The 24,508-nt window shown below is 41.7% G+C and overlaps 1 protein-coding gene and 1 long non-coding RNA gene across 4 annotated transcripts in view; both read right to left on the bottom strand.

The window, feature by feature from the left end:
* LOC115213198 (homeobox protein Hox-B5-like) overlaps positions 1 to 24,508 on the bottom strand; it is a 96,456-nt gene that overhangs the window by 24,172 nt on the left and 47,776 nt on the right. The gene's annotated exons all lie outside the window — the stretch shown is intronic.
* Positions 8,705 to 24,508, bottom strand: part of LOC118763874 — a 16,427-nt gene continuing 623 nt past the window's right edge. The window contains exons 2-3 of the long non-coding RNA XR_004999630.1: positions 17,520 to 17,522; positions 8,705 to 8,715 (exon numbers count right to left, since the gene is read on the bottom strand). This is a non-coding gene — a long non-coding RNA (uncharacterized LOC118763874). The remainder of the gene's footprint in view (positions 8,716 to 17,519; positions 17,523 to 24,508) is intronic.

Raw genomic sequence — 24,508 nt, 5'->3', positions numbered from 1 at the left:
TCAGCCGAAACGTTGTGCTAATAACAAACAAGATGAGGACAAATATCCGTCAAATGTAAATAATGTACATATCTCCTCACCTTTTAAATATAGAACTGAGCAACACTTGCTGTGTCTGGAGGAAGGGCCTGAGCCCATAGCCTTTATAGGCCCCCTTCCGTGAAAGTAGCAGGAGGAAAACCTCTTCGTAGCAACTTGGCTTACTAGAAATTGTAGGTAAATAATGCTTGGTCTTCATCTCTTGATGGCGTTGTATAGGTACCGACAGTGTGTCCTGAGCATTTTAAGCCTGTCTGAGCCCATTCCTCTCGAGGTTTGAACAGATTTCTACTAGAGAGAAAGATAAGATGTGGTGCTAGTATTGGACAAGGATTTTAATTATCAAACTCGAAAGAATGAAAGACAGAGCTGACCTCCGAGAACCGGAATGAATATCATTTGACCATACTATAAGAGGTGCTCTAACGACTCTGTCACCTACTACTGAGCAGTCTTCAAAATCAGAAGAATTGGATAGTAAAGCACTAGATAATTCTCGGTAAGATTAAAAAAAAAAAAATTGTTATCGTGGTAACTGCAGTGGTTTTCAGTCACCTCGATGGAAGCTGAGCAACAACAAATGACAGCAACAACAACAACACGGTAGATGTCAGTTGATTGTATTGCTATGTAAACGCAAGTGTAACGCTGGTCCTTTGTAAGCGTTTTACACAGAGGTAAATATTATTTGAAAATCTGAAATAGACGTTAAGCGAGAGACTAAGGACTGACCTACTCTTCTACATCATACGTTTTAACACCATCCATTCTTTATTGCTCTCTTCAAGAAAGGGTGTTTTTATGTGAATAAGTTGTGAATATAAAGGCTAAACCGATAGGAATATTTTTCTAGGAATAAGTTGTGAATATAAAGGTTAAACCTGGTTCTCTGTAAATATGTTTTACATGTTAGCATGTATTATCTAGAAAATTTATCATATAAACGTTCAGTGACAGAATAGGAACTGACCTATTATTCTACATTATGCGTTTTAAAGACATTTTATCACCTTTGTTGCTGTCTAACACTCCTTTACTTTGATTAAATGTTTCACAAAAATACGATAATAGAAAAGCCCCAAACAAACATACATTTGCTTACTTGTAACAATGAAGAAAGCGAGATACACCAGCACACTGTTGTCTTTACAACTAGCGATATAGTCATCATTCTATTCTGTGGTCTTACTGACATTAAATGTGACAGCAATTATACAGACACCCAACATGATGACACGCCTACTTTGACAAGCCAAGAAGGGAGCCTCTAGAGTGGCCTCTTGGCCAGCAAGAAATAACAACTAAATTTCTCTCAAGTCAATTAATACCATAAAAAAAATTGGCTGGATAATGTGCGTTTGAGTTTGTTGTAGATAGGAATAAAGGGAGACGTAATGATTAGGAATGGAATAACTTTGATCGTCATCTTGCTCGGTTAGAGTTGACCTGAGGTTAAACAACAACAACAACAACAACAACAACAACAACAACAACAGCAGCAGCAGCAACGGCAACAACAACACCAATACATTAGTCTGCTTGGTCAAGGGCTGACCCGACTGAGCTGACTGGAAAACAGAAAATATAATATATGAATATGTTAACTGGTGAAAAGAAAATGAACATGTTTTGATGTTAGATCTCTTCGGCTAGAAATAATCAGTTCAAAGAGTCCTTCAAATCACACTGTACTGTCTCATCCCCCAAGCTGTGTCCCCAGGTAGAATCCTTTCTCATCCTCACCTCAATGTCTTCCCACTAGAATTGCTCATCTGTTTATATATTTTCTTCAGGTATCGGTTTGCAGCTGTTGAACTTTCACTGTATCAGTTTTACAAGCCCAGGAAGGGGGGGGGTATAAAGGCTATGGGCTCAGCCCCTTCCTCCAGACACAGCAAGTTTTAAAATAAACAAAAAGTATATAAATATGTAAAGTAGTTAAAAAGCAAAAAAAAGTTGGTTTCGATAATGGGGGATTCAGTTGTTCGATGACATGAATTACCTGCTCCTGAATTAACGTATAAGCAGGCGAGTATTGCACAATTTAAATAAACAAAATGATATCCGATCGTCTAAGAGGCAGAAACAATTTTAATAAATCAATAATTTATGCTGTATAGTATTTATTATACGCATGTATGTCTATGTTATTCAAATACATGCCACTGGCCACTTTTCATAATTTCTCTTGGCTCGGTTTTGCTTAAATTATGCAAATTACCTTTCCCACAACTGTTTTCTAATCCGCCTTGTATAAGCCTAAGTCCTTTGACTCCTAGAGACAAAGTCAGATAATTGTCGTACTGACTGAGTCAGAAACATAAGTCTACGACTATCTGCTTATCTCTAAACAGTACGTTTCTTTTCTTTAATTGCGTTGTCGGCTTTGGAGAATTCTTGATTCATCGAGATTACCTCAGTCTTCTCAAGTGGAGCTTCTGTACAAGTTCCATAGATTACCACAGTCTTCTCAAGTGGAGCTTCTGTACAGTTTCCATCCAGTTTCACTCACAACGTGTTGACTCAAACCCATGGTGAAAGACACTTACTCAAGATATCATGCACTGAGGTCAAACCCCTGATTTCGCTACTGCAAAGCGATCTTCTCAGACATTCGACCATGGCGTATCCATAAATAAACAAAAATGCAAAACCACATTTGACAATAAAATCCAAGAGATACAAAATGATAGGGATGGTCATAAATTTATTCGGCTAGGGATGAACTAGGGCTAAACAGTAGCTAATCTCTTCTGACTCTGCTGTCACGACTGCTGAATCAGTTACCATGACAACACATCTACCCCTCTGATGACACTACAATCAATAAAACTACTACCATCATCACGAACAACAATAACAACCCTAGCATCACCATCATCTTCAAAGCAGCCACCACTACTTGCCTCTGCCAAACCACAACTTAGCAGCCTCCATTACTACGATACGTAGTGCCGGTATTGCTGCTGCTGCTACAAAGCAGCAGCATCAGCAACAACTACTACTACTACTACTACTACTACTACTACTACTACTACTACTACTACTACTACTACTACCCAGGTTAATCTTGAACAAGCTGACAATATAATTAATGGCTTGCCTACTTTGATCATCGCGTTTCTTTTTCTCTAGAAGTACATGAGTGCTCGTCCTTTCCAAGACAGTAAGGTGTAATTTGAGGGAAAATTGTCTTTTATTTCTAGCAAGTCGAGCAACTACATATAGCAATATTTCTTGTAGCGTTGTGTGGAGGCTGCAAAGACTGGAAAGGAAGCTGTCAACAAGCCAATATTTAAAATAATTAAGATTTTTAAAATAAAGTTTTAAACTCCAGCAATATGGCGAATGAATAATTGTATAAAAGGTTTTTCATGTTCCAAGTTCAAATCTCAAAGAGGGTCAACTTCTCCTGGACTCGATAAAATAAAGTACCAATCAAATACTGAGTTCCGTGGTATCAAGTGACCTCTCCCTACATACAAAGTCTTGGCCTTGCCTCTTATCTAAAATCCTGATCTTTAAGTTCTGAATTCAAATCCCGTCAAGTTAACTTTAAGCACGAAGACACAAACGCACACTCAAACAACAAGCTTCCCCAGGCTCGAGACTGAAATAGAAAACATTTGTTTGAAGTACAACACAGTGGAACTGAACCCAAAACCACGTGGATGCAGAGCGTGCTTCTGAACCACACAGCCGTACCTTCACCTAATTTTTAAAAAAATTAATAAAGAGGAGGCTGATACTCGCCAGTTTGAGAACAACTGATATAGAGAGTCCCTCGCTGGTTCATATGAGTTATAATATTGTTGTTTAGCTCCAGGTCAATCTGCGTTTGTAATCAAGCATTCATATGATCAAAGGTATTGCAGCACGATGATGGTGGTGAGGGTAGCACGTGTTACAATGTAAGTGAAAGGGAGATTTGGCATAAGTTTCGAGGGGACTGGTTGTTGTTGTGGTGGAAAGGCGGCGGGCTGGCAGAAACGTTAGTACGCCAAGCGAAATGCTTAACTGTATTTCGTCTGTCGTTACGTTCTGAGTTCAAATTCCGCCGAGGTCGACTTTGCCTTTCATCTTTTCGAGGTCGATTAAATAAGTACCAGTTACGCACTGGGGTCGATATAATCGACTTAATCCGTTTGTCTGTCCTTGTTTGTCTTCTCTGTGTTTGGCCCCTGTGGGTAGTAAAAAAATAGGTATTTCGTCTGTCGTTACGTTCTGAGTTCAAATTCCGCCGAGGTCGACTTTGCCTTTCATCTTTTCGAGGTCGATTAAATAAGTACCAGTTACGCACTGGGGTCGATATAATCGACTTAATCCGTTTGTCTGTCCTTGTTTGTCTTCTCTGTGTTTGGCCCCTTGTGGGTAGTAAAAAAATAGGTATTTCGTCTGTCGTTACGTTCTGAGTTCAAATTCCGCCGAGGTCGACTTTGCCTTTCATCTTTTCGAGGTCGATTAAATAAGTACCAGTTACGCACTGGGGTCGATATAATCGACTTAATCCGTTTGTCTGTCCTTGTTTGTCTTCTCTGTGTTTGGCCCCTTGTGGGTAGTAAAGAATAGGTATTTCGTCTGTCGTTACGTTCTGAGTTCAAATTCCGCCGAGGTCGACTTTGCCTTTCATCTTTTCGAGGTCGATTAAATAAGTACCAGTACGCACTGGGGTCGATATAATCGACTTAATCCGTTTGTCTGTCCTTGTTTGTCTTCTCTGTGTTGGCCCCTTGTGGGTAGTAAAAAAATAGGTATTTCGTCTGTCGTTACGTTCTGAGTTCAAATTCCGCCGAGGTCGACTTTGCCTTTCATCTTTTCGAGGTCGATTAAATAAGTACCAGTTACGCACTGGGGTCGATATAATCGACTTAATCCGTTTGTCTGTCCTTGTTTGTCTTCTCTGTGTTTGGCCCCTTGTGGGTAGTAAAAAAATAGGTATTCCGTCTGTCGTTACGTTCTGAGTTCAAATTCCGCCGAGGTCGACTTTGCCTTTCATCTTTTCGAGGTCGATTAAATAAGTACCAGTTACGCACTGGGGTCGATATAATCGACTTAATCCGTTTGTCTGTCCCTGTTTGTCTTCTCTGTGTTGGCCCCTTGTGGGTAGTAAAAAAATAGGTATTCCGTCTGTCGTTACGTTCTGAGTTCAATTCCGCCGAGGTCGACTTTGCCTTTCATCTTTTCGAGGTCGATTAAATAAGTACCAGTTACGCACTGGGGTCGATATAATCGACTTAATCCGTTTGTCTGTCCTTGTTTGTCTTCTCTGTGTTTGGCCCCTTGTGGGTAGTAAAAAAATAGGTATTCCGTCTGTCGTTACGTTCTGAGTTCAAATTCCGCCGAGGTCGACTTTGCCTTTCATCTTTTCGAGGTCGATTAAATAAGTACCAGTTACGCACTGGGGTCGATATAATCGACTTAATCCGTTTGTCTGTCCCTGTTTGTCTTCTCTGTGTTTGGCCCCTTGTGGTAGTAAAAAAATAGGTATTTCGTCTGTCGTTACGTTCTGAGTTCAAATTCCGCCGAGGTCGACTTTGCCTTTCATCTTTTCGAGGTCGATTAAATAAGTACCAGTTACGCACTGGGGTCGATATAATCGACTTAATCCGTTTGTCTGTCCTTGTTTGTCTTCTCTGTGTTTGGCCCCTTGTGGGTAGTAAAGAATAGGTATTTCGTCTGTCGTTACGTTCTGAGTTCAAATTCCGCCGAGGTCGACTTTGCCTTTCATCTTTTCGAGTCGATTAAATAAGTACCAGTTACGCACTGGGGTCGATATAATCGACTTAATCCGTTTGTCTGTCCTTGTTTGTCTTCTCTGTGTTTGGCCCCTTGTGGGTAGTAAAGAAATAGGTATTTCGTCTGTCGTACGTTCTGAGTTCAAATTCCGCCGAGGTCGACTTTGCCTTTCATCTTTTCGAGGTCGATTAAATAAGTACCAGTTACGCACTGGGGTCGATATAATCGACTTAATCCGTTTGTCTGTCCTTGTTTGTCTTCTCTGTGTTTGGCCCCTTGTGGGTAGTAAAAAAATAGGTATTTCGTCTGTCGTTACGTTCTGAGTTCAAATTCCGCCGAGGTCGACTTTGCCTTTCATCTTTTCGAGGTCGATTAAATAAGTACCAGTTACGCACTGGGGTCGATATAATCGACTTAATCCGTTTGTCTGTCCTTGTTTGTCTTCTCTGTGTTTGGCCCCTTGTGGGTAGTAAAGAAATAGGTATTTCGTCTGTCGTTACGTTCTGAGTTCAAATTCCGCCGAGGTCGACTTTGCCTTTCATCTTTTCGAGGTCGATTAAATAAGTACCAGTTACGCACTGGGGTCGATATAATCGACTTAATCCGTTTGTCTGTCCTTGTTTGTCTTCTCTGTGTTGGCCCCTTGTGGGTAGTAAAAAAATAGGTATTTCGTCTGTCGTTACGTTCTGAGTTCAAATTCCGCCGAGGTCGACTTTGCCTTTCATCTTTTCGAGGTCGATTAAATAAGTACCAGTTACGCACTGGGGTCGATATAATCGACTTAATCCGTTTGTCTGTCCTTGTTTGTCTTCTCTGTGTTTGGCCCCTTGTGGTAGTAAAGAAATAGGTATTTCGTCTGTCGTTACGTTCTGAGTTCAAATTCCGCCGAGGTCGACTTTGCCTTTCATCTTTTCGAGGTCGATTAAATAAGTACCAGTTACGCACTGGGGTCGATATAATCGACTTAATCCGTTTGTCTGTCCTTGTTTGTCTTCTCTGTGTTTGGCCCCTTGTGGGTAGTAAAAAAATAGGTATTTCGTCTGTCGTTACGTTCTGAGTTCAAATTCCGCCGAGGTCGACTTTGCCTTCATCTTTTCGAGGTCGATTAAATAAGTACCAGTTACGCACTGGGGTCGATATAATCGACTTAATCCGTTTGTCTGTCCTTGTTTGTCTTCTCTGTGTTTGGCCCCTTGTGGGTAGTAAAAAAATAGGTATTTCGTCTGTCGTTACGTTCTGAGTTCAAATTCCGCCGAGGTCGACTTTGCCTTTCATCTTTTCGAGGTCGATTAAATAAGTACCAGTTACGCACTGGGGTCGATATAATCGACTTAATCCGTTTGTCTGTCCTTGTTTGTCTTCTCTGTGTTTGGCCCCTTGTGGGTAGTAAAAAAATAGGTATTCGTCTGTCGTTACGTTCTGAGTTCAAATTCCGCCGAGGTCGACTTTGCCTTTCATCTTTTCGAGGTCGATTAAATAAGTACCAGTTACGCACTGGGGTCGATATAATCGACTTAATCCGTTTGTCTGTCCTGTTTGTCTTCTCTGTGTTTGGCCCCTTGTGGGTAGTAAAAAAATAGGTATTTCGTCTGTCGTTACGTTTGAGTTCAAATTCCGCCGAGGTCGACTTTGCCTTTCATCTTTTCGAGGTCGATTAAATAAGTACCAGTTACGCACTGGGGTCGATATAATCGACTTAATCCGTTTGTCTGTCCTTGTTTGTCTTCTCTGTGTTTGGCCCCTTGTGGGTAGTAAAAAAATAGGTATTTCGTCTGTCGTTACGTTCTGAGTTCAAATTCCGCCGAGGTCGACTTTGCCTTTCATCTTTTCGAGGTCGATTAATAAGTACCAGTTACGCACTGGGGTCGATATAATCGACTTAATCCGTTTGTCTGTCCTTGTTTGTCTTCTCTGTGTTTGGCCCCTTGTGGGTAGTAAAGAAATAGGTATTTCGTCTGTCGTTACGTTCTGAGTTCAAATTCCGCCGAGGTCGACTTTGCCTTTCATCTTTTCGAGGTCGATTAAATAAGTACCAGTTACGCACTGGGGTCGATATAATCGACTTAATCCGTTTGTCTGTCCTTGTTTGTCTTCTCTGTGTTTGGCCCCTTGTGGGTAGTAAAAAAATAGGTATTTCGTCTGTCGTTACGTTCTGAGTTCAAATTCCGCCGAGGTCGACTTTGCCTTTCATCTTTTCGAGGTCGATTAAATAAGTACCAGTTACGCACTGGGGTCGATATAATCGACTTAATCCGTTTGTCTGTCCCTGTTTGTCTTCTCTGTGTTTGGCCCCTTGTGGGTAGTAAAAAAATAGGTATTTCGTCTGTCGTTACGTTCTGAGTTCAAATTCCGCCGAGGTCGACTTGCCTTTCATCTTTTCGAGGTCGATTAAATAAGTACAGTTACGCACTGGGGTCGATATAATCGACTTAATCCGTTTGTCTGTCCTTGTTTGTCTTCTCTGTGTTTGGCCCCTTGTGGGTAGTAAAAAAATAGGTATTTCGTCTGTCGTTACGTTCTGAGTTCAAATTCCGCCGAGGTCGACTTTGCCTTTCATCTTTTCGAGGTCGATTAAATAAGTACCAGTTACGCACTGGGGTCGATATAATCGACTTAATCCGTTTGTCTGTCCCTGTTTGTCTTCTCTGTGTTTGGCCCCTTGTGGGTAGTAAAAAAATAGATATTTCGTCTGTCGTTACGTTCTGAGTTCAAATTCCGCCGAGGTCGACTTTGCCTTTCATCTTTTCGAGGTCGATTAAATAAGTACCAGTTACGCACTGGGGTCGATATAATCGACTTAATCCGTTTGTCTGTCCTTGTTTGTCTTCTCTGTGTTTGGCCCCTTGTGGGTAGTAAAAAAATAGGTTTTGTGGTAAGAAGTTTGTTTCTCAGCAACATGGTTCCGAGTACAGACTTGGGGCAAGTGCCTTCTACTATAGCCTCGGGTCGACCAAAGCTTTGTGAATGGGATTGGTAGACGGAAACTAAAAGAATTTATAGAGTGCTTGAAGTGGTGTTCAGACACTGTATATTAAGTAAAAGGAAACAGTCAGAATTCTGGTTAATTTTTTATTAGATCCCTTTTCTCCGTTTAACCGAGCACTCCAAGTAGAGTTCGGTTAAACGAACGAAAACGCTAATAAAGAATTATCCAAAATTCTGACAGTCTCCTTTTCCTTTAAATATTGTGTGGTAAGTGGCTTGCTTACCAACCACATGGTTCCGGGTTCAGTCTCACTGCGTGGCACATTAGGCAAGTGACTTCTACTGGGGCCAACCAAAGCCTTGTGAGTGGATTTGGTAAACGGAAACTGAAAGAAGCCCGTCGTATATATGTATATATATATATGTGTGTGTGTGTGTATGTTTGTGTGTCTGTGTTCGTCCCCCCAACATCGCTTGACAACCGATGCTGGTGTGTTTACGTCCTAGTAACTAAGCGGTTCGGCAAAGGAGAACCGATAGAATAAGTACTAGGCTTACGAAGAATAAGTCCTGGGATCGATTTGCTCGACTAAAGGCGGTGCTCCAGCATGACCGCAGTCAAATGACTGAAACAAGTAAACGAGTATGTGTGTGTGTGTGTGTGTGTGTGTGTGTGTGTGTGTGTGTGTGTGTGTGTGTGTGTGTGTGTGTGTGTGTGTGTGTGTGTGTGTGTGTGTGTGTGTGTGTGTGCATGTACCTTGATGATATTTGAACTCAAAACGTAGTAGATTGATTGTAGTTGAACAGCAAGTAGTTGCTATTAAATAACGATAGTAGTGTTCGTAGAGGTATGCTAGGCGGTGGCCATTAAGGGATGGTCGATGTTCGTGACAGTTGTTAAGAAATGCGTTGAATTTTGACGTCCAAAATTTCTGCCCCTGTGTACAGCCAAACTTTCAGTGAAGCGTGACTGTCATGATAAAACTGCATGTACATCCGCGCACACGCGCGCACACACATATATACTCCACACCTACTTCAGAGATACACCGCATCACATACTACCCATACAACATACATACAGCACAAGATACTCTACATACTACGTACACACACACACACACACACACGCACCATACACTAAGCAAAGGCACATAGTTCACATACGTTCCCTGTTCTCACCGATATTTATTTATAATCTGAATTTTTAATAGTCATTGAAACCTGAGATTTCGTTGAAATTCGGTAACGTATCGTGATGTAATTGAAAGTGGCTTACGCAAATGCGTTCTGTTGAGGTTATGAAAATAGTCTATTTTAGGCCGGTATGGGACTTGACAGCTTCAAACAAAAGAAGTTATGACGATCATAACTTTCCAAAGGTAAATGAAGAGAAGTTGGATTTAACCTAAGAACAATATCACAATATGAATGTCGCTTGGTAATTGCATGACTCTGGGTTCGATACCACTGAGTGACTCCTTGGGCACTTGTAATATTTTCGAATTTAGTTGATGGAAACTTTGTGTGTGTGTGTATGTATGCGTACACACAGATACAAATGATTTCTAATTTTGGCACAAGGCCAGCAATCTTAGGTGGTGAGGATTTGTCGATAATATAGACTCCTATATTCAACTGGTACTTTATTTTATCTATCTCCATAAGGATGAAAAGCAAAGTGTGACCTCGGTGGGATTTGCGTTGAGAATATAAAAAAAATCGGATGTGCTAAAGATTCAGTCAACTCCCCGCCTTCAGCACATACATACATACACCCACCCCCCCCACACACACACACACACATACATACATACATAAGACATACATACATATATGATGGCTGCCCCCTCGTTATCGAGTATGGCCATTGCATGAGCTTAACTGTTATTGGTGCTGTAATCGAATGTGACTTTTCAGCCCAGCTAAAGATCTACAATGTCTTGTACAGAATTGGCAGCTAAAACCTTTACCGGCTGTAGTTGTAACTGGGCTTCATGTACCTTTACATGTCGTTTAAGTCCTCCTGCCGAATTGCACTCTCTTCCACATGCCTGACAGATATGATTAGTATGGTGTGTAACACCACCACTAGTGGCCAGGTTGTCACTCATCTGTCTCACTTTATGACTACGAAGATGACTCTTGAGTCCAGCTTTACTGAGGCAGGGTCTTGCACAGACACTGCATGTCAGCATCACAAGAAGACCCTTCCCATCTGGAAGTGTTACAGCGATGCCCTTCCTGACATCCTTCCTTACTTTCTCAAACGCAACTCGAGATTTCTCAAAAGTAGCTGTCCTCTCGTGCACAATCTTTCTCCACCTGCTACGATCAATAGCTATGCCCTCCCATGTGCCAGGAGAGTTGCAAGCATCTTTTAAGGAAGCCTTCAGCAAGTCCTTATACCTCTTTTTTGGTTTATGTGGGGGTCGTTCTCCTTTAGCTAACTCTCCATAAAAGATGTACTTTAGCATCCTTGAATCCTTCATCCTGACCAGATGACCACTCCATCTGAGCCTTTGCTTTAACACAAGAGCTTCTATACTTTTGAACCGAGAGCCTTCCAATATTTCAAGATCACTGATGCAGTCCTCTCACTTAATGCCATAGATCCGACTGAGACACATCTGATGGAAACGTTCCAGTTGTTTAAGGTGGTATCGATATGTGACTCACGTCTCGCAGGCATAGAGATGAGAAGGGAGCACACATGCCTTGTACATCTTTATCTTTATCTTTCTGCATATGTCTCGCCGACTCCAGAGGCGCCTTTCTAGCCTTCCGAAAGCATCACTTACTTTCCTAATTCTGTATGGAATTTCATCATCCAAATTGCTATATCTATTAATAGTGGTTCCCAGGTAGACAAACTGATCAACTACATCAAGTCGTTTATCATACACCTAGATATTTGGTATACTATATTGCTTACCAGAGGCAGGTTGGTACATGACAATAGTTTTCTTGAGACTGACTGTCAATCCTAAGGCAGTGCAAGCACCAGAGAATGCATTCAAAATGTGTTGCATATCAATCTCTGTGTGCGCTACTAGCTCACAATCATCTGCCTATTTGATAGAGGTAAATACCTTTGTAAATACCTTTGTTTTTTCAGCAAGGCGCCTGATATTAAATATGCTGCCAGAGGTTCGATAATGGATGTAAACACCATATCTGCAGTTTTTGAATGCAATACAGGAAACCATCGCAAAATATATGGCAAATAGGGTCGGTGCCAGAATATCCCCCTGTTTCACTCCATTTTGTATTGAAATGGGCTCCGACATTTTCCCTCTAACATTAATCCTACCCTTCATGTCTTCATGAAAAGACCTAACCAAAGCAAGGAACTTTTCAGGACACCCAAGTTTCTGGAGGACTTTCCACAATACTTTTCTATTAACGGTATCAAAGGCTTTTGTCAGATCGACAAAAACCTGATACAAATCCAGACCCTGTTCCACACACTTCTCCTGAAGCTGTCTAGCTGAAAAGATTATATCAGCAGTGCCACGTCCCACACGAAAGCCGGATTGACTTTCTGGAAGAACACAATCTGCAACGTCCAGCATGGCGAATGATTATATACATACATACATACATACATACATACATACATACATACATACATACATACATACATACATACATACACACACACACACACACACACACACACACACACACACACACACACACACACACACACATATATATATATACATGAGTGACCACACAACTGCAAAGCAAGGTGAAAAAAGGAAGTACCTAGATACTGAAGGAAGAGTAATATGAACGTGAAACTCTGAAACTGGGAAGACTTTTGTAGCTTTCAAAAAATATATATAAATATATATAAATAAAATATATATAAATATATATATGTGTGCGTGTGTATGTGTGTTTGCGTGCGCGTGTTTGTGTTTAAGTGTACACACGTACGCAAAGGCGACTAAGATTATATTAAATAACAGTACACAAAATAAATTCTTGAGCTATTGAAATTATCTCCATTTCCAGAGAGCGCAGACCAATTGCTTGGTGGCATTTGATACCAATTTCAAACTTGAAGGGAAGATGATTTCAAGAATAAGAAATTCTCTAAAGTCGACTTGCTTTTAAAAAGAGAAAAGTTTGCTTGTCTCTGAATCGACCTCAAATCTTTCTTTCTCGACTAACAGCAACGCATTGCCCTCATAACTAGCTTGCTAACAAACAGCTTGTATTCCAGGAGCCCATGTATGTTTGCAGGAGTGGAAATTTTATGTTCTTCCACAAAGTGGGAACTTCATGCACTTTACATGCCTTTTCCACAGGCATAGGCACAGGGGTGGCTGTGTGGTAAGCGGTTTGCTTCCCAACAACATATTTTTGGGTTCAGTCCCACTGCGTGGCACCGTCGGTAAATGTCTAGCCTCGGGCTGAGCAAAACGTTTTTGACAGGATTTGGTAGACTGAAACTATGTGTGTGTGTGTGTGTGTGTGTGTGTGTGTGCGCGCGTATGTATTTATGTATGTATGTAATGTATGTATGTATGTATGTATGTATGTATGTATGTATGCATGCATGTATGTATATATATATATAGAAGCACTCCGTCGGTTACGACGACGAGGGTTCCGGTTGATCCGAATTAACGGAACAACCTGCTCGTGAAATTAACGTGTAAGTGGCTGAGCACTCCACAGACACGTGCACCCTTAGCGTAGTTCTCGGGGATATTCAGCGTGACACAGAGAGTGACAAGGCCGGCCCTTTGAAATACAGGTACAACAGAAACAGGAAGTAAGAGTGAGAGAAAGTTGTGGTGAAAGAGTACAGCAGGGATCACCACCATCCCCTGCCGGAGCCTTGTGGAACTTTTAGGTGTTTTCACTCAATAAACACTCACAACGCCCGGTCTGGGAAACCGCGATCCTATGACCGCCAGTCCGCTGCCCTAACCACTGGGCCATTGCGCCTCCACTATATATATATATATATATATATATATATATATATATATATATATATATATATATATATATATATATATATTCCTGTGAGAATTAGAGGTTGGGAAACCAACCAGCTAAGGAATAGTGTCTCCCCGATATACTGCTGGTAGTGTACCCAATTATTCATAGCCAAATTCTGGCTAAAGAGTGGTTAACCCTTAATTTATTCGGCAAAGAAGAACATGGAGAGGATATAAAACGACATACATCATCCGGTAGACATTTCAGTGTGTCTATTTATTCTAAAGTATTAGAAAGTATTACAAGAAAATATACACATGCAGTAACTATGTGTTACACACACATGTGTTAATATTACAGAAAAGAGCAAAAGAACTCTTTTCTGTAATATTAACACATGTGTATGTTTTCTTCTAATATTTTCTAATGCTTTGGAATAGACACACTGGGATGTCTACCGGATGATGTATGTTGTTTTATACCTTCTCCATTTTCTTATTTGCCATATATATATATATATATTAGAAGAAGACGTACTTTTCATAGCTCCGGTGAAAGTCAGTAGCCAAAGAAGCATATTTCAACTCAAGCCAGCAGAAACTCTCCTTGTTTTTAGTCCCAGTACTTTTGAATTCTTCAATTCTACTATTCTACTCTTCTACTACCATCGGAGGATAAATTTATAGAAATCTATATACAACCTGGAGAAAGAAATATAAACCAAAACTAAACCCAAGACTAGTTCTAAAACTAGTCCCGTGAGTACAATTCTTTTTCCTTGATCTGTATTAAACTCACCGCTCATCCTGATTTGTACTAAATACACTGAACTCTCCCACACACACTCAGATATAGCCACGCATTTTCGAATATATCAACACAAACTTTTCAACGGTGTATTCACTATTATACATCAAGCCATCAATAACTAACGTACAGTGTATAATACTGTCCCACTGAATATGGCCAATAATATTCAAAAACGCCACTGGGTTGAAAATGAAATTACTGCAATGATAAACGCTTGGTACACTCACCACAATGAAGCTAATGTTTACGGTAAAATAGCTGAAAAATTAGTAAAACAATCCGTTCACAGATCTGTAAAACAGATCGAAAATAAAATAAAAGATATTGTAAGAATATTTCCTATTTTCCACACGCACATGGCAACACTAGAAGCCATCCTTGTCAATGAATGTAGTGCACCAAATGACCCAACTCCAACAGGTCAGGGGTCACTTCAACGACCCGATAGCCAGCAACAAACATCTGACCTCATTCCACCCATTCCACAGGACTCAATATCACAACAGCAGCAGCCTGCTTCTGCTACTACATCACCAGTACCTGACCCGATTCCACCTAGCCCTGCTGTTGCAAGTCAAGTTTTACTGCTGCTACAGCAACAACAATACTCTGCTACTGCTACTACAGCCAGAATAGAAAAATCACCACTACAACCATATCAAACACCCTGCCGTTACTATTCTCAAGGCAACTGTAAATTTGGCCCCAGCGGCACCAACAACAAAGGACGCTGTGCTTTTTTCCATCCTACCTTATGTCGTAGACTTGTTAAGGGCACCTGTCCATATGGTATAACGGGAAAAAACTGCGCTCACCTCCACCCCAAATACTGTCCTAAATACAGAGTCCATGGTCCTGATCCCAAATATGGATGCACAAAAGGCAATGGATGCACCTTCTTCCATCCTAAACTGTGCCACACTTCTGTGTCACTAAGGATGTGCCTGAACCCAGAATGCAACCACCACCATCTGAAGGGCACAAAACGATCGCAAAATAATTATAAACAGCAAGAGAGGAGATCTTCGACAACAATAAAAACAAAATACAACCACGTTTCCCCGCCTACAATCAAACAACGAAGACAGAACCATGAAAAAACCATAACACCAAACAACACAAACATGAAATATGTATCCTCTGACCAAGTGGCAAACCAAAGAGGTAACTCTTTTTTACTGACTTACCCAGACAATATGAAGGCCGACCTAAGCCAGGGGATCCAACGAGCTATCAGCAACCACCTATGCAAATCACAAGGACCACACCCCCACTACCAACAAGAAAATCATACACACACAGCTCCATACAAGAACTACCCACATTGTTACCACTGAACAACATAAAACACAACTTAGAACAATGCAAACATCAAACTTCCCTTACCTGACATTCCTGTTAAATGTACGTGGCATCAACCCATCAATTATTGCCCAAAAATGGAAGATCCCATATATAGAGAGTTGGCTTGCCGAAACGGCACATTGCTTCCCTTTCTTTATCCTTACCGAGACTCACCTGAACAACACCCGTATGGACGCCGAGGTGAAAATAAAAGATTTCACCATTGTTCGTGCGGATCGCACAGACCGAAATAAGGGAGGGACAGCCATCTTTATTCATGACTCCTTTTCATTTGATGCCAAGGACATATTTTCCAATGGCTATTGTGAATCTGTATCACTATTCAGCAAGGCCAAGAACATAATCATTGTTGGTCTTTACAGGCCTCCCCAAGCACCTCTAAAGTGCTTTGAAGAGTGCCTTAGCAAAGTCAAGTACTTCCTTCGGAAGTACAACTCCGGAAACATACTAGTGATGGGTGATTTTAACCTCCCTCATGTGAACTGGCCCACAAATACTCTGAAGTTAGGCAAATGCTCTACATCAGATAGAGCAGCAGCAGGACTGCTCTTTAATCTAATGGATGAATACTTCCTGACTCAGCTAGTGCTCGAACCAACGAGACAGAATAAAACGATCTTGGATCTGGTATTGACCAATCACTCTAGCTTCGTTCACAGTATTTCAATTGAAAAAACTCTCCTCTCAGACCACGACATGGTACTCTGCAATTTTAATTCCCGACATATAAAAACCAAACCAGCCAATCCCACTCCATGGCACTCATTTGACAACATAAACTTCCACAAAGCGGACTGGGGAACAATCAGAAAGGATCTGTCTTTCATCGACTGATCTTTTACTCTCAATCCCACCCATATTGGGACCGCATGGCAGCACTTTGAAAACATTGTCACCTATACATGCTCTAAACACGCTCCCACGAAATCTACTAACACAAACAGAAACCGGCTCCCTAAAAAGAAAAAAAAAAAAAACACTCATCAGACGCATCAAAAGACTCAACAAAAAAATCAACCAATTAAAATATTCCCACATACAACATCCACATTCAACAACAATGAAAAGGCTAGAGCTGGAAAAACTTCATCTGCAGACCGACATGAAAACCTCCATTGAAAATCAAAGAGCTGTGGAGGAACAGTGGGTAATCAAAAACATCAAACAGAACCCAAAAGTGTTCTATTCTTATGCAAATAAGCATAGAACCACTGTCTCACCCATTGGGCCATTGATTGATGATAACGGCATTCCCCAACACGATGCTAAAGAAATGGCAGAAATACTGCAGAAACAATACTGCTCTGTCTTTAGTGTTCCCACTGATATTGACGTAAGAGAAGCGAACGAAGTTGACTCTCAACATAAAATCTCAGACAACCTTCACTGCCACTGACATCATAGCAGCAATAAATGAGGTCAAATACTACTCTGCTGTAGGCCCTGATAGATTCCCCGCTGGTCTCCTGAAGGAATGTAGACACCAACTTGCAGTCCCTCTGACCAACATCTGGAGAAATTCGTTAGACGCAGGTTATATACCGAAACAGTTTCTATCCCAGTCAGTCATCCCGGTTTTCAAACAGGGAAACAGACCCCTCGCACTCAACTATCGCTCAATCTCACTCACCTCCCACATCATCAATGTGTTTGAAAGAGTGTTAAGATCAAGGATAGCTGACTTCCTGGAGACCCACAAACACCTAAATGCAAATCAACATGGCCTTCGCTGTGGCAGGGACTGTCTAACACAGCTCTTACACCACATTGAAGATGTACTCAAAGCCTTGGGAACAAGTTCGAACTCTAATGTCATATATCTTGACTTCAGTAAAGCGTTCGACAGGGTAGACCATAATATCCTACTCTCAAAATTGGCAAATGTTGGAATCCGTGGAAAAGTTCTACACTGGATCAAGTATTTCCTGGCGAATAGAACACAACATGTTGTAGTTGATGGAGTCCACTCAAGCCCAGCAAAAGTCACCAGCGGTGTCCCCCAGGGGACTGTCTTGGGTTCGCTACTCTTCATAATCTACATAAACGACTTTTCCAGTGTCGTACATTACTGCAAAGTGAAAATATTTGCTGATGACACTAAGCTCCAGCAAATCGTCAATGAAGAAGCAGACCGAACTCAAATCCAGTCTGATCTATATGCTGTGAGTCAATGGGCAGACAGAAACAAAATGCAACTGAACAAGGGAAAATTTGAGCTGATGCATTTTGGAAGAAATTCCTCACTAAAACAGCCATACTCTCTTCCTTCAGGGGAACCGCTCACAGCCTCTAACAATATCAGAGACCTGGGTGTAATTGTTGATGACGATCTCAGTTGGAGTGCACACATCAACAAGAAGGTCGATATAGCTCGTAGGATGAGTTCCTGGATCTTAAGAACTTTCCGGTCCAGAGAACAAGGTGTCATCATACCACTTTTCTCCTCCTTTGTACGGCCACACCTCGAATACTGCTGCCCACTGTGGTCTCCCCATACAAGACAAAGCATCTCGAGGATTGAATCACCCCAGAGGGCACTCACTAAACGAATTGAAGGCATGGCTGCTCTCGATTATTGGGACCGCCTCAAAGCCTTGAAACTCTACTCTCTCCAGCGTCGCCGTGAGCGGTACATCATTTGTACGATGTGGAGAATATACCGCCAACTTTGCCCAAACGACCTGAACATTAGCTTCAAGGTTCATCCAAGACTGGGACCACGAGCCATACGTCCCCTGCCCAATTCAAGATCACAGCATACATGTACACTACAACATTTCTTTTCCTCAACAGGCCCTGCCCTATTTAACATTGTCCCGAAAGAGATCAAAGAGGAACAGGATCCAATCAACTTTAAACGGAGTCTGGATAGATTCCTTCAAGGAATACCAGATAAGCCACCCATAATTGGATGCAACTCACCCAACAAAAACTCACTACTTGAATGGACCATAAACAAAACTTGACTTAAACAGGATTCAAATAATCCTATCAGCCTGGACCAATCATTGGTCGAAACATATCTAAGTTTATATATATATATATATATATATATTATATATATATATATATATATATATGTATATATGTATATATGTAAGTATGTATGTGTGTGTGTGTGCCTATGTCTGTGTTTATGCCTGCGTTTATCCCCCTCCACCACTTGACAACCGGTGTTGGTGTAGTTACGTCCCAGTAACATACACGTTCGGCAGTACACCATAAACGCCTCATCGTTTTAATAATTCACCGGAGAAACGACTTGCATGCCCCACCTTACTATTTCCACTCACGTAAAGACATGAAGTATATGGGTTAAAGGAAAATGAACTAATATTGAATTAATATCGTGACTTTTTGCAAAAGCACGTTTCACCAATAAGAAACTTCAGAAAAACGAGACAAGGGCGTTGTTGTCATAATCTGTTGCTGAAGCTAATTTTATTCTTTCACGCTACTTAATACTCTCAGTAATGTGGCAGGTTTATTTTATTCACCTTACAAGGTGAACTTTGGCCTAAACAAAAGAAAATCATCGTTGTCGTCGTCATCATCATCATCATCAATAGGAGTAGTTGTGGTGGTGGTGGTGGTGGTATTAGTAGTAGTAGTAGTAGTAGTAGTAGTAGTAGTAGTAGTAGTAGTAGTAGTAGTAATATCATTATTAATTTCGTAAACCCTTGTCTCATAAACTACAGGGTTCTAAATGGATATACAAGTTTTAATAATACTCGTAGTCTATATAGCAATTTTGCAATTATGGTTGCAGAATGAAAAGTTATGAAGCTGATAGTAGGGGGTTTGGGTAACTTGGTAAGTTGATTACATGGACCTCAGTATTCAACTAGTACATGCTTTATCGATCGCGAAAGGATGAAAGGCAAAGTCGACCTCGGTGGAATTTGAACTCAGAATGTAAAGACGGACGAAGTGCCGACAAGAAATTGGCAGGGCAGGAAATGATGATCCAGGCTGTCCTTGACGATATAGAAAGGATGATGGAGACCATCACGGTCGACAGGGAATGCCCACCTACTCCCACCCTACTCCCACCCGATCGCATGCTGTCACCCCACCTTCTGCAGTGACAAACCCTTTCTCTGCCCCTCCTGACACGGTCAATAACACAAAGTTGAGTTTCATGGTAGAGTGCAGGACGCCCAGGTGTTTTAAATGTGGGGAGAAAGTTCACATTAAGGCAGAATGCCCTCCGACCAGTGCAAAGGAACCACAAGAAAAAGTCGCACCTCCACCTCTGGCGAAGTCATCTACAAGCGAGGAGCTTGGAAAGGAAGAATAGCAAGAATGGGCACAAGCTAAAAGGAGGAAAACTAAAAAACGATCTGAGGAAAAGATGTGAATCCCCACCATAATCCCACCCGACTCCCACCTGATCCCATGCTGTCATACCTTTCCCCTGAATGACAAACCCTTCCTCTGCCCCTCCTAACACGGGCAATAGCACAAACTGACGGGTGTCCAAATCTCCCAAACCCCAAACCCCAAAAAAGTGTTTGGTTTAATGGAAAACCGTGGGACAGAAACACTAGATATAGGCGTGGCAGCAGACGCAAGTAAGTTGCCGCTCAAGTTAAACTATCGTAATTATGAGTTTGTAAAAAGAAATTTTAAAAAAGTGTAAATGAAGTGGTTCGGATGTGGGGTCACGTGGCTTCGTTCCATTTCATTAGTAATTTTTTTCATATTTCCCATTCTTTTTTCTTTTTCATCCCCACTTATATGTTTTTATTTGTCCCTCCGTGTTTAGCCCCCTGTGGGTAATAAAGAAATCGTTGTTGCAATCATCTGAGATTCAACGGTCGTGTTATTTCAGCTGCTAAGTTGAGTAACAGTTTTATTGCTTGTTGCAGGATTTTCTTTTTGGGATTGCCTTTCTTAACTGTTGTGTCGTAAGACATGTTTTTTATGCCTTACAGTTGTTTCGTTAAGGGGCAGCGCAGTTTGAAAAAAGAATGATGAATTATGAGATATTAAGTTCCTCAGAATTCACTTCTTCGGAGGAAGCGCTGAGAAGTGCCCTAGACGATGCGGACAAAAAGATGGATTTCCTGACGGTAGCAAGAAGCCACCAAAACTAGATTAAATTGGAGGAAATTGATAAAAATAAAGAAATACTGAGAAGGGACGGACACAAAGTGAAGGTGTCCCCTCCCCAAGAAGTGATACAGGTTGAAAAAGAAAAGATGATTGTTTATAGAATATTTCCAGTAAAAAACACGAAGGTCGAGGTGATGACGGTTCACAGACTGAAACAAATATGGAGAGAAATCGTGTACCTCAACACATCGAAAGTTTGAAACTGGAGGTGCGATTCCGAGATGCAGCAACCGCCAGGCTACATTCGGCAACCCCTTTAAAAACGGAGGAGGTAGTGCTTCTATCCATATACCTTGGAAGGCATGCTTCCAGGGTAAGGGTAGAAAGCATACCCCCAGAAATAGACGTAGCTTGGCTGGTGGACGCTATCCTGTACGGCTTGGAAGAGAAGGTGGTGGTCCTCCAACCCACTTGGACTGCCCACAAGAACTGGCAGGGGCAGGGTCTAAATATTATGATCCAGGCCGCCCCGGAGGACCTAGAAAAAATGATAGAGAACATAACGGTTGAATACACAATACTAAGGGTTAGAGTAGAAGGCAGGATCCCGCGATGTAACAAATGTGGCCAAAAAGGTCACATTAGGGTAGACTATCCTCTACCACCTGCAAAAATACAAGACAAGCCCGTGAGCAGGAAGGAAGCCGCAGGAAGGAAGCTTCCAGCAGTTACGAGTGCGGAAGCAGATGTAGGTGGATGGGAAAAAACAGGAAAAAGTAGGAAAAAAGAAAGAAAAGGAAGAAGCGACAGCCTGTGAGTGACGAACCCCATCCCACACACACTCGACTCCCACCCAAACCTACTCTGCTCCGCACTTCTCCTGCAGACACCAATCTTCTCCCTGCCACACCCGACACAGAAAAAATGGGCACATGCACACAAGAGCCCCAAACTTCCCAACCCCTGCCCTGTGAAGAAAGAAAGGAAAAAGAGAAGCATATCGTTTTTGAAGATGAGACAAATGTTAGGGTTATAACTGAAATTCATTGCTGGGTCAAGATAATATGGGTGAACACGTATCTTTGTGATGAGGTACCTAGGAATTTGGGTTGCATTATAGTCGACCCTATATGTATAGAACAACTAAAAATATATGAAGAGAACGTTAAATATTTAGCCAGGAACATATATACCAGTGAGATGTCTATAATTTTGAGTCAAGACATTGGAAGAGATATTTTGCAATGTTTAACATGTTGAAAATTCTTTAAAAAAATTGTCATAAAACCTCGAAAAAAGCGTATAATTGTAACGTTAAATTAAGTCACCCGGACATGGGGCCAAGCGGCTTTATTTCATTACTCATTGTAATTTTATTTTAATTCTATTGATCCTCTTATCCGTTTTTGTTTCCCCCCTTTCATTGTACTGTCCTGTTTGTTTGTGTATTGTCCTCTCTATATTTAGCCACCTGTAGGCAATAAAGAATTCGTTGTTACAATCATCTGGAATTGAACGGACGTGTCATTTCGGCTGCTAAATTGAGTATCTATTTTATTGCTTGTAGGTTTTCCCTTTCGGAATTGCCTTTTGTTTACCACTGATTAATCGTTGTCTTGAGACATTTGCTTTTATTGATTACCGTTGTTCCCCTTATTTGAAGGGGACAGCGCCGATTGAAAGAAAGATGATGAATTATGAGAACTTAAGCTCCTAAGAATTCACTTCTTCGGAGAAAGGGCTGAGAAAGGTCCTAGACGGTGCGAACACGAAAATAAATTTCGTGGCGGTGGCAAGAAACCACTAAAACCAGATTAAATTGGTAAATATAAAGAAATACTGAGAAGAGACGGACACAAAGTGAAGGTGTCCCCTCCCCAAGAAGCTTTACAAGTTGAAAAAGGAAAAAAAAATGATAGTTTATAGAACATATTCAGTAAAAAACAGGAAAGTCGAGGTGATGATTGTTGCATAGATTGAAAAAAACATTGAAACAAATTTGGAGAGAAATTGGGTACCTCAACAGAGGTCGAAAGTTTGGAATTGTAGAGGTGCGGTTCCGAGATGCAGCTAACGCCAGACTACACTCCTTTAAAAACGGAGGAGGTAGTGCTTCTACCCATATACATAGGAAGACGTGCTTCCAGGTAAGGGTAGAAAACATACCCTCAGAAATAGATGTAGCTTGGTTGGTGGACACTATCCTGTTGGACCTAGATGAGAAGTTGGTGGTCCTCCAAGCCACTTGTACTGCTATACAAGAACTGAGAATTGGAGCGATGTGACGAGTAGGGTGACCCACCTTACTCAGACCCGGTCTGAGCGGCGGATATCCCTGAAAGAAAGGGCGGAGGTCGCAGGAGTATTTATCGTTTCTGTGATTACCTACCACCTAACTGTCGTGCCTTGTCCCCGTTCGTAGCTGATCAAGTTGGGGCGGCTGCTCATACGCTTTTTGTGGAGGGGTAGATGTCCTCTTGTAAAGCGCTCGTCTACTGCCAGCACCCGCTAAAGGGTGGGCTAGGGATACCTTGGCTGCTGATGCCCAGACATGTGCTGAGGCTGAGGCATTTGTGGCTCTACCTGGATGGTGAACAGGTGTGGTCTCCGTTCGTTCGGTCATTACTACCTGAGTGAATTAGGACCTTGGATCAAGTGTAGACCAAAAGTTGTGTGCTTGGCAAGCGGCGTATCGTGAGGCACTCAGGCTTCTCTGTCACACGGGCAACGCCAGCGAGGGGATGGGGTCCATTTCGTCTTTCTATAGAGGATTGGTAGAGGCTCAGTGTGACGACATCCTGGGGGAGACTCTAGGCTTTGATGACGATCAACTAGCCAGTCTGTTCCGAAGGCCATTCGGACTAGGACCCTTGGATAACCTCCAGGGATCCCTGACCTGGCAGTGTTACCGAGGAACCTTACCAGTTCGCGATAAACTTGCAAGGCATGATGCCCTTGCGCACCCATGCGACCAAGATGCGAGCAGGATAGGGAAACTGTTCTGCACGCAATTGTGCAATGCCCCTAAATCTATGAGATGTGGGTTCATGTTGAACATCTGCTGTCACGATTGAGAAGAGTACAACTATCTTTCGAGTCGGTATTAAAGACTGTTCTTGCAAGGCTTCTTTTCTCGCTGTGGTCGCTATAGCGAAAGAAGCAGTATGGAAGACCCGCATGAAAGGAATCGTGATAGGTACATTCATCTCCAGCCTTGGACTTGTCCATTATCTCATTTACCACCTTAAGAGGAAAATAAGGGTGGAGAGAAAATGCCTGTCACCTAATGTATATGGAAAAAGATGGAAGGCTGTGGCGAGTTTGTTGTGAATGAAAGAACCCATATAGTATATCCATAATGTTATACTAAAGAGTACAGTGGTGGCACGGGGCTTGCAGGGTCGAAGCAAAACCCGTCCCCCACTTCATTGTTCGTGTATTTGTTTTTCTTATCATTTGTTTATCATTCGATATTATAATTTTTTTAATTTTCCCCTCTGTGTAAAAGCCATGCACACCATCGACCCCCTCCCTCATTTGTACCATCCCTCTATGTTTGGTCCTCTGTGGGCAATAAAGAAAGCGTTGTTACAATAATCTGAAATGGAACTGT

This window comes from Octopus sinensis, linkage group LG6 (genome assembly GCF_006345805.1).
Source record: "Octopus sinensis linkage group LG6, ASM634580v1, whole genome shotgun sequence".
NCBI lineage: Eukaryota > Metazoa > Mollusca > Cephalopoda > Octopoda > Octopodidae > Octopus > Octopus sinensis.
Note: the sequence above shows the minus strand (reverse complement) of the source record. Positions and strands in the feature narration are given on the sequence as shown.